Genomic DNA, 21740 nt, shown 5'->3' with positions numbered 1-21740 from the left:
TTTCACAGAAATCCAATATGTGGGTACAAGTATGACAGCTAATAAGTTGGCCCCCATCCTCGCTGTGCACCACCCACCGAGCGACGGCCACTAGCGTGTAAAAATCCCACCCTCTGTCTGGATTACCTCACAGCTCGGACCTCTGCTGAGGCCAATGTCTCTAACCGGGGTCCAATAAGCCACCCCATAACTCGCTAACACTCTTTTCATTTGTCCGTCTTGCTCTTTTAGAATACGAACACCGCATAGTTGCAGTAATTCGGTGTAGGGTGCTGAGCGTCAGTTGAACACTGCACTAGGTGTGTCCAGATTAGCGTGGGTTGCGGCCTGGCGCCTCCATTGTTCTTCGTTGTTATTTCAGAACCTAAAAAAAAAAAAACACACACATGCAGGATGGTTTTCCCTGGCCGAGCCATCAGTGAGGGTCGTGTGAGCTCTGGTACAGAGGTCTTTCTCGCAGTCATGTGGCCCCAGACTTCCAGGAGAGGTTTTTACACAGGCCGCACGAAGATAGCCGCACTGCTTTTTTGCTGTGTCATAGCCCTTTGCCAGGCATAATTACAATGTCAGTCTGTTTAAAAAGCAGTCTTACGGGAATGTGAGGGCCCCATTACTGCATCAAGACCATGCGCTAGGGGCCGTGGGGCCATAAAACACTCATCTGTGACCAGCAGTAAAAGCAGCAGTGGAGCAAAAAAAAATGGCACTCTAACAACATAGCATTTAATGCAATAATAATAATCGCACCCCCTTTTTGCTTTTATTGCATGTTAGCTTGATTGATTCATTGCCTCGAGGACAGAACACATGGAAATGTACTTGTCATAGTATGTGTGACCATGGCAGCACAGTTTCCAAGACTAACCTTACACATGCAGTGCCAAATGTGTGTCTTATGTTAGGGAACATGGAAGATAAGAGGTGGTTGTGCAGCATCAGTCATACATATTGACTTTCACAGTATATTGCACCATATATTGGGATTTTTTTCAGTTTGTATTGTGGTCAGTTGTGGCTGTTCAGTGTGTCTCTGGGGGACACTCTAGTAGAAATGGCAGGTTACAGTCACATGTGGACACCTGTGTGAATAAATCTTGTAGCTTTCCAATTATAGCAGGATCAGTTCTGAGCAGGCAGCCTGCCACTTGTCTTTCACTATGATTTGTCATCATTTCACTGTGCTGTTCTGTTTTATAACTGATATTATTAATACAAAAAGCCCAGGGGAACAATGATACAGAATAAATGTTCTTCTCTTCCAACAGTTTTTGCAAAAGCCAAAAAGACCAAAGCTCCAGCAAATGAAAAGAAAAAGGTGTTTTAATTTGATAATAACATGAGCCTGAATGCACTGAAGTCACACTGACAGATACTGGACAAGCTGTTACATTGCATCATTAGAGAAAAGTTGATTCAGGTAAGAAACTACTCATGATGTTTCCCTTAACTGTGTTGAAAGGGTTTATTTATCCTCTCTGGATTAGAAACAGATATCATGGAAACAAATGGATATGAGCATTAGTTGAGACACATCTGTCATAAATACCAGAGGCGGCTTTGAGGTTGTTCCACGTGCATTTGCATCACAAAGAAAATCATTCATGAGTCTGAATGATTTTCTGATTGGAAGAGAACTGGCCTCGTGCAGCCTTCTTCAGTTTTTATAGTATTTTATGGTTCAATGGTTCAGTTTGCAAAATTCATACCTGGTGAAATGAACCACGCTAATATAGCAATCATGAGATGTTTTGTTTGAATGAAACCAAGCCAGGATAAAAAAAAAAAACAAAAAAAACTTTAATAAACCTGCATTTCCATTTTTTTTTTAAATTTTGTTTGTTTCTTTTTCATCACGTATCTATACCTGAGAGAAGCTGCGCTAAATGTTTCATTGTGTTTGCCTGTTGTTTGATTTATTAGATCTTTTCCACTGTAAACACCTATTGCTGCTGTAAGCAATGCTGATAAGAGCAGTGAGTGTGAACTGAAATAAGGTTGTAGGCCCTAAAACCAAAATAATGAGTTAAAAGATGCCAAACTGTTCTGTAGTGCTGAGGGGAACTTTACAGGTGACAGTTCTCTGTGGGTATGTCCCTATGGAGAGACTCCTTTTAAATTATATCTAATCATTTGATTGATTGTTTATATGAAAATATTGATTACAGCAGCTTTAAAGTCAGAATTACATCAGGCTCAGGCAAATAAAAATGACATTAAGAACAGTCATCTAATGATTTGGTAAAGGTTAAGCAACTAAAAATAAGGTAGTTAGGTTAAATGCAACAAAACAATTACAAAAGTTAATTACAATAAAAGCCACTTACAGTTGAAGCCCTCTTGTTATGAGTTGTGAATTGAACCTGGGTCACAGCAGTTAAAGGCAAAAGTACATAGCCCTCCACCACTCCAACCACAACAGCCTTACTTTCCACTGTGCTATTTCTATGTCAAACCACTGCCTGTTTCTAGTCATGTCTCCTTCATGTAATCCTTTTGTGGTGGGAAAATGTATTTCTCACTTGTACAGTTTAAGATGTCAGGCTCTTTCCTCCAAACCTTAGGACACCACACTCACACTCAGGATTGTCATAGGATTTATTTCTCATCGCAAATGATAACAGTGCTTTTGACGCCCTTGATGCCATTTGAAATGGACAAAAATAGACTGGGATTTTCCTGAGATAAAAATAACCGTAACACTGAATTTATTATGTAACATTCATTAACTCTCACATAGGTATAGATGCCTTGCTCGTCAATCATCCAAAAGAGAGGAATAGCACCAAGCATGTCTTTGTAAATAACCACATGGCATTGTATCTAAAACACAGGCTCTTTGTTATGATTGAAATTGATGTGAATGGAGACACAGCGCTGTTTTGTCTCCATTCATGCCATTTTCAATCGTAGGGAAGAGCCAGAACTGTGCAAAGATAGGATTCTGTGTGGTTTCAGAGTAAACTGTCTGTAGCATAGGAAATAATAATGGGCAAAAGTAAGAGTCAATAATGAAACTCATGCAGGACTTCAAATTGACAAGTTAAATATATAATTTCTATTGTCCAATCTGATAGAACATTACATTTAAATGAAATAATGATAGCCAATGCAGAAGTTATTACTTATTGAAATATAATATTCTGAGAACTTTATAGAGTTCAATCTCCTGTTCAGTGTTAAAATCATAAAACCCAGCGAGTCAGCCAAGATGGCTGTCGATCTCCATAGTCACCTCAGTCAGAATAAACATGCCTGCAGTGCAAGCATGGTGAACAAAGATTTTATCAAAGACAAACACACAGGGAATGCTCTAAAATATCTGACCCCGTGTGATCCTTGGTTCACACGAAAACATCCCAGAAACTTAAAAGTTTGATGCTGTGATCAAGGCAAGAGCCCAAAGAGCCTGAACCAATAAAAGACAATGGAAGATATCCAAATTTTCTGGACTATTGTAGAATAAGAAGTACTTGGCTCAGTTTGCTCCCTTCATCCAAGCAAAGGTTTGGGCTGGAGGCCTGTCTTCAGAGTCTTGACTGGATGCCATGGGAGCAGGCCACAGCAGAAAAACAGGTCAACACTGACTGTTAATGCCACGATTGGATGGTTTGTGGTCTGACCATTTGGAAGACTGAACAAAATAACATTTTACTGGGGTTCATAAACCTCTCGTGGATGTTAGAACGGCTCCTCCATAAATCCTAAAGTGTTGAAGGCAGAACGTTAAAGTCAAAACTACAGGAATGATAAAATGTATAGAACTGCATGCAGAGTTTCAGAAGAGTCTCCAGCACATGTGGGAGAGTTAAACTGTAGCATCTCTGGTGTTATACAGGCAATATAAAAAGCCAGTAAAGATCGATGAGTGGTAAATGATAATCACTTAGAGAGGAGACTGTGCCACAGTGCACTGTGGATGAATGGAAGACTCCTCTTTTAATAAATCTTTCACACACTCCCCTCAGCTCCTTCACTCGTACAAAGAAATCTCATTTATTTACTTGTTCTTTTTAAAGTAAAACTAAAAAGTAAAAGAAATCTATGTATTTTGATTTAAATAAAATTGTACTATAAAAGTTGTATTGAAAAAGTACAATACCTCAGTGTTCCCCAGGGAATGTGAATTTTTTTGTTCTGTTTTACAGTGTTGGTGCTGGTAATTTGACTGGTGCAACATCTGTGTGACAGGCATAAAAATAGCCTATAACATTACTTTAGTTTCAACGAACATGCAGTTAACCAGCTGCGGGGCTGACATTGTTATGCCACTGCATTTGTACCATCTGTGATTTCAGCTCCCTTCTGTATGATTCCAATCGCAGAGAAACGGACAGAGTGCTGCGCTCTCAGGACTGACTGTAGCTGTCAGTTTTGGCCATCTGGTCATTTGCTGTCACCACAAACAGAGCTGTGAAACAGAGACAGTGCTAGCTAGATGCCTCCCTTGAATAAAGTGAGGTGAACATGACACTAAGCAAATGGAGGAGCCCTAAGTATTGAATGTTGTAAACAGGACATGCATTTGAAATCACTAACTTCATAAAGGGCTATGATGTGCTCCTGTGCGTAGAGCATCATGAAATTTGACCATGCGTCTCCTGACTCCTGGCATAGCCAGAACTCAAATATCAGTCAACAGCTGCTGTCGTAAACTCCCTTCCAGAGGTTTAAATCTTAGATGCTTTTAAGTCCTAAAACAGTTTTTTCTCCTTTTGAAAAATGAAAAAAAATATGCACAGTAGCTGCACTTTGAATGATCTCAGTATGAAAATGAACATTTCATTGATGTTCCTGAAAAGTGACTCATTCCCTGAGCTGCGGACTCATCTGATAAGGAAGCCAACAGACAAAAACACATCTGTGCATTGCATCCAGTAAGTGGTGCATCATCTGATTTGATGTGATTTAAGCAAGTGCCGCCCCCTTTTCTTTTTCAGGAATTATACTAATGTCTTGTATACTAACAGTGAAGTAATGGCAGTTTGAAGTTGATCTGAAGCCAGCTCAAAGTGGATGTTGTTCTGAGGTCAGGTTGAAAATAAAGTATACCCAAGAGGACAAGGAGGATTTGGCTTGATATGGAAAGCACTGAAGTACACATAATAAGAGCTATAAGCAGCCTCAGGGTTATTGAAGTTCACAGTTTGTGCATCTGTATAAAATCACGTTCTCTATCTCTGTGAACATATGTACCTACCAGGACTTATTTCTTAAACTCTGTCCTGGTCAGTTGAGTCTTTTTGCCCCAAACCATTAATCTGTTGTGAGGGACAGGCATCTTCATTTTTAGGTAACAGATAACACCTGCTGGTCCATCTCCACTCTACCCCCAGCTTTAGGTAAAAGTACATACGCACACACGCACATGAGGAATTTAGCCCTATGGTGGTTGGAAAGATGATCCTCTGAGAAGTGTGGCAAACTCCAGAACGGAAGCCCAGCTGTGACCAATATATAACCCAGCATGAGTCATTCTGCCAAGACCCCACAGATATGATGACCCCCCCCCCCCCCCCATTGTACTGTAACTGCATCAGTTTGGCCCCTGCGAGACAAGGTCTGCATCTAACCTCTCTGATCGTCTTCAGATGTTCCTCTTCTCCCTTGGAGACAGTGAGAGGGCAGAGCAAGGGTGCAAGGGTGGAGCACGATAAAAGAAACCAGGAGAATCAGTCATCTCCCAAAGGTCCTGCGTGTTTCATTTTATACTCTACTTCCTGACCTAATGCCACTGATTTGATTTGTTTAAGTTAGAGATACACTTCAGCGCTCACCAACTTTAAATTATTGTAAAAGGGTGTGTGTGTGTGTGTGTGTGTGTGTGTGTGTGTGTGTGTGTGTGTGTTTGCACATGAGTGAAAGGTTGGACTTTGATGATGAGATGACAATGAACTATCAGGAAGACTAATGTAATGATAAAATCAATCAGGATTTGATACATGGCACCACCTCCCGGCTGGCCACGGCCGTTATTCACAAGATATCACCGTTTCATTGCACCGGGAATTAAACAGAACCACAGCCTGATTTCTTCTTCCCCCGCGTTCATTGTGGCTGAAGTGAGTCACAGGCGTGATGAGGGCAGTCTGGCTGACCCTTACCTCAGAGAAACCCCCCGGCAGGTGCCAGAATCTCCCCAAGAACAGGGATCACATGAAAAGAAAATGGAGCTGTTGAAAGTAAACAAATTAGCAGTTGGCTTTTTATGTTGCCCTTAGGTTTGTGGGATTTCATTAGAGTTGGAAGAACATGCAACCACAGGTAAAAACCCTCCTGGATGCAAAATGATGTGGGATGAAGTTTGAAGTTATAAGGGTGAGCTTCTCCAAAACAAGTTCAGATTCTGCTCAGACCTAAGGCTCATTCACGGACAGGACATGTGAAAGGGAAGGCCCGCTGGTATTAAGAGAGACTCCACCAAGGCTGTAGTCAACCAAAGACGTGATGAAGTCACTCACTTTGAGACCTGCTCACTGTGCTGTATATTTACAATAAAACTAAATTTAATGTGCGTCAGATACGTTGCATCTGCCTCTCCTCATTTTCAGTTAGGTGTGATGCCTGTGAACTCATTTAGGCGGCCAACTCTAACTCTGCTGCAGCCTTCACATGACAAACACCAAATAACACACATCAAATGCACTTCTGCTCACTCCTTTACCTGCTGCCACACCACTCACCTGAAGGCTCTGCTGTCACCTGCTGTCACCAGCTGGTGCTGGTGTCCGGCTGGACTTTATTATACTCTACTAAATAAAGATCAGAAAAAATGTAGAGTACATTATTTTTATGTGCTCCAAATCATGCATGTGTAACTATAATAGAGTTTTAACTAATGGCCTCAGTCCAAATTAAATTATGATGGACACAGCACTGAGATGATTACAGTTGAAAATGGCTCAGATCTAACACTGCAAAAAAAATATTACATGAAAAAAACATTTTTTTTCCTCTTTTTCCAGTGTTCAGCCAAAGTCAATGGTTATAAGTTCACAAAATCCGAGACTGAAAACAATGATGACATAAATTTTTCTACTGACATTCAATAGCAGCCAAGCTATTTTGAGAAGAGGCTACAGTGTGGTTTAACATTCACATTAACATGAAATAATGTTGTACTGACCTGTGTTCTGGGCAGAGACTGATCCTGATCAAACACTTTATGTGTTCAATGAATGACACAAGGATTCTAACATCCTCCTGGATGATATACAATACGTAGAGTACCTTTAGTATAAATCCTGCAAATCTTATTTTTCTGCTGTATGGAAAACAGACAGAGAGAGAGAGAGTAAAAAGAAGAGGATGAAATAACATTTGCCTACTATACAAGAACGATTCCCTGGTTATGCTTGTCAGGAAACTTTTGGTGGAAGATAGATAGTAAGATTCAGTGTCTTCTGTGGTCACTAAATGTGATGAGTCCAAAATATCCACATATTTTCCCAGACACCCTATCTCTTTCATACTACGGTCCAGCCAGCAGGCCATGTGTATTGGGCTTCACGCTTCCCAAGCCCCTTGCCTGCCTTCTACAGACCACGACTTCCTACCACAGGACCCCTGCTGCTCAGCAAGGCCCTCAGGCCAGACCACTCGTCTACCCAACACTAATGGCTCTGTTTAGTAACTCAGAGCCTTTCGCAGTTGAGCCAAGCACTCTCCAGGAGTCAAATTTGACATGGAGACCTGAAGCACATTCTCACAGATTCCTCACAACTGGAACAGGTCACACCAGCATTTCTCTTCACCACAGTCTATTTATTCAACAGCTACTTAATTATTATGGGCTTTCAGATTGAAATGTGTCCTTAAAGGGCCCTTGAGGGACCACCAACACGAGCAAGGTGTCCTTCAAGAGTCTTCCTTTCTCCATGGCTGAAGATTTTTAGCCATACTAGTGGGATGACTTTAGATATGGCAGTGTCAGCCTGTCGTTTGGTCTGTCGGTCCACCTTAGTTAGCTGAACATTTCCCCTACTATTATCTGATCCCTTATGCTAAGTAGTGACACAACCACAGTCACTATACCATATATCAGCCAACAGCAGATGGACAGTGAAACACCCTATATTCACCGTTAGTTGTCATTCCTCACACAGCATTAGGTTCAGGATTTGGCCGTACTTAAAAAACTGGATTCACATTCACACCACAACTGTCACGTCTCTCTTTATCCAGCTTGGATATTGAATTTTGAAGGACCACCATGATCAGACTGTATTCGGTACATGTGTGACACCACTGCCAAGCCTCAGTAAAGAAAGTGTGATGAAAGCGTCTTTATCCAAGGGTGTATGAGGTTAATAGTGGACTGTGGTTTTGTCAGCCGATCAGCACATGGTTATGTAGTTAAAGAAAAAGGAGAAACAAACTACAGAAATAACATGGTGTTGGTATGTTTAAAAAAAAAGTGACTTGTTGATTCTCAGAAATATCAAATGCTTTTCTGAGAATGTATGAATACAATGTCCTCTGGTTGGACTAGTGTTGACTCAAAGTGTTTGGTAGAGACCATGTCTCTACAGACATACAGATCAGCAGGAAAATCATGTTGGATCCCCAGACGGCACTTTGACACTTCCTGTATTGAGCCATCAGATTTACTGAAGGGCCATGACAGCCACTGAATTGATTTCTATGTGTGGTCAGGAAGAGACTCTGGCTTGTCTCAGACCTGCTAATGCAGCCCAAACATGCCTATACTGCCATGTGATAGTTTCAAACATACACACAGTTCCAGGAAACCATAACCCCCAACAGTATATTATCTTTGCACTATTGAATAAATATTTATTTATTACTACACCTTGTTTTTTGCAGGTTCATTCACATATAAAACCAAGCATATTTGATGAATTGAAGCACACATTAAGCTTCGAGCACTTAATAAATATACGGTATATTGTCTCTGTAGACTCATCATTTAGGGTTGCTAAAAAATAAAATAAAAACCTCAACCTCCATGCATACAATATTAACCTCAAATTATATGTATGTCCATTTGTCCAAAGATTGGGGGATAAATTATTGCTTGGTAATAGCATGAAAACAGCTGAAAATAGAATATGAAGAACCAATCATCTTTTCCCTCTCTTCTGTTTTTTTTTTCTTTGACCACTCTGTTGCTATTGCAAGTATGTAGGGATAAAAGTTTACCTACATACCTACTTACAGTCCCAAAATAATCAGCATATCCAGATATCATTAATGGACTGTGAGGGAAAACCGACTGTCACTGATCACTCTGACACCAGTCAACAGATAGAGGCTGTACTTGCTGACAGATGAGAGCTGCTGTCTTGCTGATACTTTCGAAAGTGGCTTTTGACACTATGTGGGACAAGGCGGTCTACACCATCATTGCTGCTGGAAATGATTCCAAATGAGGAGCGGGGACAAGTAAAAAAAAAAAAAACCTGCAACAAAGGAATTTAAAACATTAATACAAAAGGCATAATGCACAGTTCTAAAGAGAGGAGGATCTTAGAGACTGCACCAACAGCTGAAGGTTATAGGAAGAGAAACAAAAAATTAATAACTAAACTAAAGTAACTAAAACTAACTTAGTTTATTCAAGTATGTACATATAAATAGACCTAGGCTATTTTCTTTCTCTCTTTGTGATTGATCACCCTTTTACTGACAGTGAAAGTAGTCAGACCAATGTAGCTACATGTTACATGTCCACTGGTTGTTCAGTGTTGGTTTGCTTGCTAATTTTGCTTATTATATGACAGTTTTTTATTTATTTTGACAATAAATACAATTTGAATAATTATTTCCTGAGAGCTGTCAGCTTCACCAGCCAGCAAAAAGCTCCACAGAGCGATGGCTCAGTTGTACAAGCTTGTGTGGAAATGTGCTGTTTATTTGAATCATCCACTTCAGAACTTGTAAAATCTGCCAGCGAGCAGTACTGCTGGGCTTATGCTCGATTTCAGTGTGTGAAAATACAAACGTGGTGTGAAATATGCTACCTCCGGCGCATGCTGGCTCTGATATGGACAGACTTTATTTAATGCTGTTAAACTGTGTGAATGACCAAAAAAAAAAAAAAAAAATCTCCAGACCTTACAAGCAAAACATGGAGACTGTACAGCCATGATTTATTTTCAGATTCATTTATTTGAAGAAAATTGCTGATACATTACTTTTAATAAAATTAATGAGTAAAAATTAGCTACATTTGTCAGAATACTTACATTATAAAGATATATAGATATATAATAGTAATAAGAAGATGAAACAGAGCAATTTCGTAATCATCGGTAGAAGTCGTAGTTGCAGTGTATATTACTCAACCATCATTTCTGCAGCTGCTACCACTACTACTGCACACTTTTTGCCGCAACTAAAAATAACAGCACCAGCAGCTGGGGATTCACAGCCACTGGCTTGTTGTCATTCTAACCCTCTCCACTTCGGCAGCCATATAAAGCTCTGGCTTCCCACTTGACTGGCTGATGATGAGTGACAGCATCCCTGATTCCCAGACTCCAGAGCTGGCCAGCAAGGAGAGAGGAGGGTGGGCTGAGATGCCAGTGAGCTGGATCAGGGCATCTGTTCTGGATGATTTGGTACAGGCTGGACTGGACAGCCATGAACAAATCACTGTTTTTCTGCCTCTTGATGATGTACCATTTGCTTTCCTTATTGTACTGCTAACAGACAGGGAACATTTGATTCAACCCTTAAAAAAAGTGTCTTATATTATATTTAACCCTTGTAGCTCTTATTGTGGCAATGCCATCTGTAATAGCAGTGAGGATAAGTAATGAAATGGAATGTCTCACCGAGGAGAGTTATTTATTCCAGTGAAATATACCTAAAGTGCCAACCCTTGATCTGTCAGTTTGAATTACAGTGGTGTCTGTGGGAGAGTGTCTGCTGGATTTACCCTGCATCATTAATCTCCAGAGACTAGCCCGAGCCAAAAGGGACCAGCGAGGGTCCCTTTACCCTTCAAATGTATAGTATATGAGTTCGACTGATCTGTGTGAGAAAGAGGAACCCTGCTCTTATGCACTTTTTTATTTTTTTTACAATTGCAACAAGTCAAATTCAGCTTTTCAAATACCACAACCACTAAGTTCACGCTACCATCTGTTCTGACTGTGAATCAGAGGAGGAAAAGGAATTTGTCTTTTCCCACTTCAAGTATGCCCACGAAGTATTCAGGTACTCCTGCAGACTCTACTCCTTTTAGGACTTGATAACACTCCAACAATGTATCAAAAGAAAATAAGAACCATAAGAGTGTTGACGCACGAGGGCAAAACAGTAATGCTCTCAGTCAAGGAACTTAATAGTTTTGGTTTTTTAATCCCACTTGCTGAGACCTCTCGGAGGAAAAATAGCCCAATTTGGGCTGCAAGGAAACCGGACCGGTCTCGATCTTGGACTGAATCATAGCCTCCACAACAAAACAAATTTGCATCAATGATTATTTTCCGAGGAAGGAGAACATTCTTGCAGAAGTTTTCCAAAGGTATAAACAGTGTAATTATTGACAAACAGTCACCACAAAGGTAATCCTACCCTTCTGATGACTATGCAACATTCAGCATGCGATATGCATTACTTATCCAGATCTTTACAAGTGTTGCTCTGCTGTATGATACAGGGGGCTTAATGTGAGCAGGCAGTGGCAATTCAGATTATTAAGCTCTACTAAAGTGTCTCACTCGCCAAAGAGAAGGTAAACTTTATTGGACCTTGCAGAATTTGATGCCTTAAAGAAGAACACGATCTCTTCTTTCTGTTCACTGTGGTGTTGTTGATGCTCCCCTGGATGTGCTGATACATAGCTACGATATCCAGACTGGTGTCATTTAAGTAATTCTACCTAAAGCCTGTGTGATAATATTACTTGAAAAGATAGCCTTGAATCCCAATACTGTCTTATTCAGTGGTGGAAAAAGTACTCAGATCCATTACCTACAGAAATGTACCAATACGCAATCCTGCATTCAAAATGCTACTTAAATACATTACAGAGTATTATCAACAAAACGAAAGTACTCGCTCTGCAGAAACATTCATATATTATCATATTTTATACTATTTGATAGCTGATGCAGAGGTATTCATGCATAAACAGTATTTTAATGTTGTAGCCAGTTGAGGAGGGGCTAAGAGCTATTTCATCTACACTGAAAAAAAATGTTTCATTGAATTTACTCAATTTTAATGTTGAAAGTGGTTGCACGCAATACATTCATCTAAATCTAGACATATTTTTTAAGTTGACTGTACTAGTAATTTCAAATAAATTATATAAGCACTTTCGGCACGAAAATTCTGAGTTAAATTAAATTGTTTTATTCTACATTATGTAAAATATGTTAATTCAACTCACAGTTTTATTTAAAACAATCAAAATGCATATGTAGATGTGGGGGTGGCCGAGGAACCCTGTACACAACAATGAGTTGTGGCAGTCTGGAGCAATTCCCAATGCCATTTTATTTGAAAATAAAATGGAGTCTTGTTCAAAAACTCCACAGTAAAAAATGCACATTGGGCCAACCAGAAAGATAAAAGTAAGCAAAAAAGGAGAAAAATTCTCAAGAGCACTTCTCAAGAAGAATCAAAATAATTAAATTGTTTTATGCTACTGTCACAGGGAGACCCCGTGCACTAAAGTAAGGCACATGTGCTACACGTGTGCCTTACATGTTCTCAGGTAGATTTTATCAGAATGTTGATCCTGGTGTGAAGTGCTGGTGGTGATGTGTGTGGTATGAACATTTGGAGGACGGGGTGAAGGAGAGAAGTCACACTGTGATCGAGTATTTGATTTATTGAATTTAAATTTTGTTGACCTGTCTCCTTTGTTGCACTTCTTCCTCTGTCAGACCAGGAACAGCCAAACCTGAGCTGGAGCGGTCCATTTGGTTAAATAGGGGGGTTCACAGGAGAAGAAACCAAGTGTGGTAGAGTGGGAGGGGTGTTTTGTCTTTTGTGGTGAAATGACCTGTATAAGTATCTTGTTTAAAAAGAAATATGTGTTTTTAAAGTAAGTTTAACTGAACTTCTATTTGATAATATGTTATTTAGTATTGGGATTATTGTAAGTGTGCTGGAAGAGATAATTGATATTGATTTCTTGGTGCAGTCCACCAGTATAAAAGTGAGGAGGCTGTGGTGGCCGGAGCCTAAAGGAGAGAGGCACAGCTCCTGAACACAGCTCCAGATTGTAGCTCCTGCCATGGGCCCAAACTTTAAGGGTATAACCAGAAAGGCAGTTTAGAGCCAATTCTTTTGTTCTGTATTATTTTGATTCTACTTGAGAAGTGCTCTTGAGAATTTTTTCCCCCCTTTTTGCTTACTTTTATCTTTCTAGTTGGCCCAATGTGCATTTTTTACTGTGGAGTTTTTGAACAAGACTCCATTTTATTTTCAAATAAAATGGAATGGGGAATTGCTCCAGACTGCCACAACTCATTGTTGTATACAGGGTTTCTCTGCCACCCCCACATCTACATATGCATTTTGATTGTTTTAAATAAAATTGTGAATTGAATCAAAATATTTTACATATGTAGAATAAAACAATTTAATTTAAAGCACAATAACAAATTAGATAACCACAATATATGAATTACATAGTGAATTTAAGTAAATTAAATATGGGCTCAGTTAGAATTACTAAGGAAATCAGAGTAACAAATACTCAGAATTTTTGTGCTGAAACTACTTAAATAATTTATTTTTACTCAAAAATATTAAGTACAGCCAACTTAAAAAATATGTCTAGATTTAGATGAATGTATTGCGTGCAACCACTTTCAACATTGAGTGTTACTCAATGTTACTCAACATTGAGTAAATTCAACAAAACATTTTTTTCAGTGTACTTTAGATACAGTTTAATGGTTTAGTCCAGTGGTTACCAAAGTAGGGGTTGGGCCCATTCCAAAGGGTCACAAGATAAATTTGAGGGGCCGTGAGATGATTAAGGGTTAGTAAAGAAGAAAGAACAGAAAATCTTTTTGGACTTCTCCCTATTTTTAGCTTTTTGGAGAAATAATGGATAATTTGATGGTTTTCAGCCTCAAACTTCAGTCATGTTTTTAAGTTGTCAGTCTCTAGCTCTATTTTTTCAGTCTGGACAACTATTTCTGTCACTGTTCATGTGAGCTAAAAGTGTGAGCCATTATCCCCTTATTAAATGATTATAACATCACATCAACATTTAATCCAGAATGTTTTTGCCTAAAGACATTGTAAGACAACACGTCATACAAATGATTTATTTTCCAGCAAAACTGTATGCACCATGGAAATGTGTCAAGGTGCCCCCAACTAGATGTTGCTTTTTTGTTAGGGGTTGTTAAACCAATAAGACTTTACTCAATAAAGCATAAGTGCAAAACTGCACTCACTTGCATCCCTACTTACACTTCAGTATGAGCTAATACACATAGCTATTTTCCACTATTGGCATTATATTAAATATCTGACTATGTTCACCAGCTTCTCACCAGCCTTGTTTCTCTGCCCTTTGGTGCTGGTCAGGCAGTGCACAGTGGGATTTAGAGCTCTTTTGCTGGAAAAAAACAATGAGCTGAGACTCACTGTAAAGCTCCATAAAGCCGAGGCGAGCTGCAGATTGACTGGAGATAATTCTCTGAGGGTTCATCACCGAGATCGACCCCTCACATCGTTTTCACATGGTCATCTGACACATTGTTACCATAAAGATATCAGTTATAGTCCTCTAAATGGTGGAAGCATTCTTGATCATGAACAACCATGTGAAGTATATGTGTTGTCTGCCTCTGTGGCGTCTATAATTATTCCTTCCCTGTGCTGCTTTTGATGCATAACTGATGAATAATTAAGAACAGACAACATGGATCTCTGCCAGTATTGATTGAGATGCTTTATGCTTTTTGCAAAGTGCAATACATCTGCAATGTTGAGTGTGTTACAATCCGCTGCAACGGGACAGACTGTGGAAATCCTCCATGCAGCACCTACATAATGTGTTTTCATGTGAAAGATCCCGCTTTGACCTAAAAGGAGTATGTGGTGAAATTAGACTCTATGGTTTGGCTCTCTTGGAAACCGAAGAAAAACTTGCAAACTTTAGCCAATACTAATACTGAGGGGAGGTCATAGGGGCAACCACAATTTAGCTGATCAACTGTGTCATTTAATATAGGAAATGTAATGATTTATATGTGAGAATTTACACCTACTGTGTATTAGATTGAAGAAACATGATGTTGGATGACGGCCTGTAACGCTAATGTGATCACTCAAACCCAGATTTAACAAGTATCATTAGTGGCTCTATGAATATCTAGATGTTTTAGTGTTCCTGAAATAGAGAAATGCATAATTAAGAGTGTTTGCTGTCTACAGTCCAGATGAACAAAGTGTCCATTAAAATACTGCCATAGGTTATGGATTTGTAGCCTAAGCTTTTTGAACTCTGGCAGGGATTCTAACTATTCATTTTGCTGAGGACCCAACTCATAAACCAAGTTCTTTTATTTTGTTTTTCTGTTTTCCTACCAGCCTGTTTGCTACATCTCACAGTTTCAAGCTTTCTCTCCGTGTTTCTGTTGCTTACTTTTCGTGTCTCCACAAGCAAAGAATCCCCCACAAGGAGAGCTCTCCCCCAGTTAGCATTTATTAAAAAATCCCTACCTGGAAGTATTGGCGGAAACTGGCTCCAAGCTTTACATGGGTAAGAACTGTATGAATAAGAGATTCTGTTTGGTTTACAAAAACTACGTAAATGTCTGAGAAATGTTACAGTAGCTGCCAGCGAACTGGAGAAGCACTTTGTCGTTGTGCCGTGGCCCATGTTGTATAAAGTCCAAACGATGTGGAATGAGGAGTCTACTTCTGTCTGGGAGATAGAGACTGAGTGGAACCCATCACTATTACCTTGGCTGTTTGTGGTCGTCCGCCTGCCATATCCCTCTCCCCACAAGCAGATGGTAGCGTCTCTAGCCTGCCAAGTTTACACTGACGAGAATGTGTGTGTGTGACACAAGTATCCATTGGTGCATATGTGTGTACGTGACCGCACATAAAATTGTACGTGGCAATAGCACAGTAGAGTTCATTTCCATCCGTCGCGAAGGGCTACTTGAAAATTTCCCCTTATCTTCCACAACAGAGGGTGCACTGTATGTTTTCGTGTGCATTACAGATCATGTCACAGGGAAAGAGAGTGATGGGTCTTGACTGGACATGTGAGAAAGGATGTAATACGGTAACCTTACTATGTTGCGAAATGAGACAGCAAGTGAACGGTGGGGAAATGAATACAGTCAAAGCAAGTCAGCAGACCACATTGCATGTCAGTATGTCCTGCAGATGGAGGTTTGAGTCTCTCACTGATGCCATAATTTACACATATCAAACAGCACCAGGCTGAATCAGGCCTTTTCACCAGGGATCCTTGTTTTTAAAATCCCTCTGTGTTTGCCAGTTATCATAGCTGGGGAAATGAACAGTGACCAGTCACCCCAGAGACAGTGGACGAGACAAATGGCTACCATGAGGACAGAAGAACCAGCCAACTGATGAATTAAACCATGCATGGCTGCAGCTCTTTTGCACCCATATGGATGTAATTAATAACGATGTTGTTGTGGATTACTAAAAAGGAAAACATGCTGTTGGAGTTAGAGCAGAATGCTTTGGAATTAATCCGAGGACTTAGTGCCTCATAGTGTAACAGGTAGAGAGTTGCAGAATCAAGAGCCAAATGCATACATTTTGGGAAATACACTAGTTTTCTGGCTGAGAGTTAGATGATAAGGTTGATACCACTCTAATATCTGTCAAATATAAGGCCTTTTCATGAGACATCAGACCTTAAGTGATCTTCTAAGGCTTCTTTCGCTACATATTTAGGGCAGCTGGGAAATTTCTGGCCTGTCAGGCTCAGGTACTAAGGTGAATGCAAAAAGTTATTTAAATGAACATCTTGCCATATTGGGAAATACTCTTGTTCCCTTTCTTGTAAAGAGTTAGATGAGGGCGATACCACTCCTGTGACTAAATATGTTACTCAAGCCAGCAGCAGGTTAGCTTAATTTAGCACAAAGACATGAAATCGGGTCAGCTGTCCTGGTTTTGTCCAAACAGCTTTTAACATTAAAAATACATGTAGTGTAAAATGGAAATTCACAAGTAAAGTACTTGAGTTAAAGTTCTTGGTTACATCCTGTGACTGACACCATGGTATGTGGGTAATCAAACTGCAAAGAAGAAAGCTTTAATGTGTGTCCCATTGTTCACAGTTGGAATGAGTGGAACTCCTTTGACAGCACTGTAGTAAAATAGTGTTTACCATTCCTGGATGGTATTATGTCAGTGTACACACAGATGAAATGTCTCACAATGCCTATGGAATAAAATAACATGCTATAGCTTGTTTGTATTCATAAACCCATGTAAAGCCTTGTCTGTACAGCCCCGAGCCTTCCCTACTTCCACATACTCCCAGTCTCTGCTGCATCCCTCTCAGGGTATAAAATATCCCTCTGTGGTTGCCATTAACATTCACCCAGGAAGCTCAATCAGTAGCCAATTCTGGTTTTCCCTCCTTTCTGTAATTAGGCCCTGGGCCTTGTGTGGGGTAAGCCTGTGCATTCTGGCTGAGAAGACGCTCTGAGAGGGGATTTGCGGTTTGGGAAGCCTGGGCTGGAAAGAACAACTGTCTGTTGGAGCCAGCAACTTGCCCCTCTCTGATTTGACACATGCGCTACACTGTGACAGAGTTTGCAGACAGGATGCAGCCTCGACATGTGCACGGGTCGAGGCCTTTGCCAGAGAGCCTGGAGCTGAGAAGCCGGAGCAACAACCAGAAAGACTTGTGGAGGCCGCAGAATATCCTCTGGAAGAAGATCGCAGCAGTCTGGAGCCTCCTGGTCAAGAGGCTTAGGAGGACAAGAACTGCCTGAAGCCAATAGTTTTAATTCCACGGGCAAAAGCTCTTCATATTGTTGAAATTACCACATAGTCTCACTCACACACACACTCTCATGCGCATACAAACTCGAGCTGACACAAAGGCATGCCTGCACATTGTCTGCACATTTATAACCACACACCCCCCTCCCTCTCTCTCTCTCTCTCACACACACACAGTCTTTGCTCAGGGATGTTCTTTTGCCTTGAGAGGAAATTATTTCCCAGCATCCGTGCCCCTTGGAGAAAAAATTAAGTTTGCATTGCATGCTGGTGCAATTGGGTGGGGGGGGGGGGGGGGATAAAACAGAATCAACAAGGAAACATTGTGCAGTGACCAGAAAGAAAAGCATCACTTTGCCAGGTGACCCTCCTGCTTCATATGCAGCACTTGCATTTCATTCTGCAATTCAAATCTCCCCCTTTCCACTTAAACATCCAGCCTCCTTATCAGTATGTAGTAAAGCAGTTGGTGCTTTGACTGTGCTTTGAACGGATGAATGAAATGTGGTCAACTCTCAGTTCTGTATCCAAGGCAAAAAACCCCTACTTTGATGAATGCATGCTTGTCAAACATTATTTTCCACAAAATGTATTCCATCATGAAAACCAACTTAATTTGACGCGACAAGCCAAGCAAATCTATGCAAATACACCAAAATAATGAATGTGCATTTATTGCTGTGTGCGCGTGTTAATATTCAAAGCTAATTGAAATGGATCAAAAGCTTGGAAGCGCTCAGAGTTGCACAGATAATTGTGAATTTGTTAAGTGAGTTCTGGATGGCAATGAGAGCGGTTATCTCCTTACAACTCTCCTCTACATGTCAGGTGTTATTTGACTGATCCATCGCCACGGATCCAACTCTCTGATTCTCCTGCATCTCCATTCCCAGAAAAAAGGGAGTGGGTCAGGCTGTCTCTACTTGTAGCCAAAACACTATTTCATCACCAGGCCTGTTTGTGTGACTGGGCAGAGCAGGATTTAGCACTGCATGCCTCATCCATCTTTAGCACTCCCAGCATCTCCCCCTAAAACAGACAGAGACAGATGAGCTAGCTGGAGCCCTGCTCTCCTTTTCCACTCACTCCTCCCGAGCATCATGGAGCAGCTCGCTCTTCCTTCTGTCTTGCAGCCCTCCACTTTCTTTTTCCTTCAGCGCCCTCACTGTCTCATCTTCTACCTTCGCTTTGATCGCCCTCATTCCCTTGATAGGTAAATTCATGGCCTAAGGTAGAAGGAGTCCATTTTAGAAAACCTGGCACATCAGCATACAGCACACAGATCCCTTCACTGTAGAAGTTGGAATCTAGGACCTCCAAAAAGTGGTCCATAGCAGAAATGACATTTGACACACTGTCAAAATGGTGACCACTGGGCTCCTTCTTCATTTTTGGGAAGAAATGTAATAGTCTGAAGGTGCCAAATCAGGTCAAACCAGGCCAAGGACCTCCGGATGACTGCATGAAGGCCGATGTTATCCATTTTCTCAGACAGCATGATCACTTAAAGACTTGAACTGCACATTAATGCAACTCATCTCCTACCCCAGGCAAAAAACTTACCACCCCTCGTCAAAGAAAAGTCAGGGATCACCAAAGGCTGTTTTACTCAAAACAACATGTCAGCCTGGTGGTGGCTCTACAGGAAAAGCCAGGTGATTACCAGAGTCACAGGGATTCATCCTCTGAGGACCATGGATGTCTGTACAAATGTATTCATCCACCCATCCATCCAAAAGATGTTTAGATATTCGTCTAGATAGGTGAGAATGTTGACCTGCTGGCAGCACAAGTCAGGGGATAATCAGGGTCATCCTCTGGACACCATGAATACCTGTATTAGTTAAACAGCGTTCCATTCCACAGTTGTTAAGACGTGTAACTAAGAACCAAACCTGCTGATGGCCTTATAGTAAAAGTCAGGAGATCATCAAAATCAGTAGGAATCTTCCTTGGGGACTGTGGTAATCCATCTGATAGCTGCTGAAATATTTCAGTCTGGACTGGACTGGTGGGACCAAAAGACCAGCATAGTCATCCATAGAGCCTGAAATATGCACAGCAGCTTTCCAGGAGCATGTGTTCATCTTAGCGTGCAAATCATTCTTATTTGACAGTTGTGTGGTTTAACAGGAAACTTTACTTCTTGCAGAAGCCAAGTTGTAAACGTCTTGCTTTAACATTTGTCAGTCATCTTGATGGGCTGTTAAACAAAGGCAACCTGTAACAAAAAAGTGATCTGTAATTTCACATGTCCTTTTATTATTTTAATAATAAAAGATTAAATATTGCCAAGAGGATATCTATTACTGGAGAAACATTTTGTTTTTCAATGTGATCCTCAAACATCTGTAAATCACTCTCATCGCCCTTGCTTTTGATGAAGGGGCTGACCAGGCACAGCTCAATCCCAATGTAAGCTTATCATCCTGCGGCTCATCCTGTTCGGCTAACCTGGCCACTGTAGAGCAGCCAAGGACAAGCAAACCCTCTCCAGGGGCTAATCTCCCAGGGAATCCAGGATTATGGGCAGCACTAATAGCGACTCCCCTACACACATTAAGCTGAGCCAGCGGCTTAGTGGAGTTAGAAGGTTCTCGTTCGCCTAGCTTTTTATCTGGCTCTGCTGTCCAGGTATGGACTTACTGGGACAAAGGTTGAAAAGACTGTCAGGAGCTGGAGGAGTTGCAAACAGTGAGGTGAGAAGTGATGCTCGGTTTTATTCAGACTCTACAGTACAGGCAGGGGCCAAGATGCTATTTTTCTTGACTCTACAAGGATATGTTTGGAAAGCACAGCTGAACGCAAGGAAGAGATTTATCAGATTCATGACTGATAAATGGTGCGGAACCCACTTTTTTCTTGTTCAGCAAATCAGAGTTGCAGACAGGCAAGAAATAATATTACATATAGGTTAAGTTTAGAGCATGACAGCCTACTTCCAGGTGCACACTGTCACTTATTGATGCATGCAAAGGTTTTACCTACACTCATGAGTTCTTCATCCAGACTACAGATGGCACTGTTGCCTCAGTATGGTTGGCACCAGAGAGCAATATCTCATAATGATGGCCCATCAAACTGATTGACAACCTTTATTCTTCTTTTACAAGTTCATAAATGGCCTTTGAAAGTGCAGCAGTATTTACATGGGAGCTACAACAAAAGGAATCACTCTGTCTCAAATCAAACAACTTTCACCCTGTAACTCTTCAAAAAAAAAAAAAAAAAAAAGTTTAAAAAAAGGGCTTCATTTAGCCTCAGCCCTTTTCCTGTAAAAAATAACTCAAGTCAGTTTATGCTCAAACGTCCCCTGGCTTTCATTGGTTCCGCCAGATTGGTGAAGCAAATCAAATGCAGACACATTCATCCACTGACCAAGGCCAGAGAGTATTAAAAAGCTGAGAAAATGGCATTCCACACTCTGGGCTTTGAGCTGGTGACCTCTCTCAATTTAAAATCTGTCCAAAAAAGACCATAAACTCAACACTCAAGTTTTCCATCATCCGAAGAGTGAAATTATGAGACAATTGCCATGACTTAATAAACAAAAGAAATGGAAGTAACAGCTGACCCTGCACGGGTGAGCGACAACTTAAGATGATTATTTGGATCAATTCAGATTCAACAATTACAGGACCAAGTGAACTGAGTGTACCGCTCTAACAGCAGAGGAAACCAGGGCCGCCTCACGCAGCACTAACATGTCTTTCTTCCCCGCCTGTCATGCGTGTTCCCAGATTCATGAATACAATTTTTTTTTTTTGTTTCCAACTTGTGGCGTGTTAATTACT

The sequence above is a fragment of the Toxotes jaculatrix genome, chromosome 8 (genome assembly GCF_017976425.1).
Source record: "Toxotes jaculatrix isolate fToxJac2 chromosome 8, fToxJac2.pri, whole genome shotgun sequence".
Classification (NCBI taxonomy): Eukaryota; Metazoa; Chordata; class Actinopteri; family Toxotidae; genus Toxotes; species Toxotes jaculatrix.
This window is presented reverse-complemented; position numbering follows the sequence as displayed.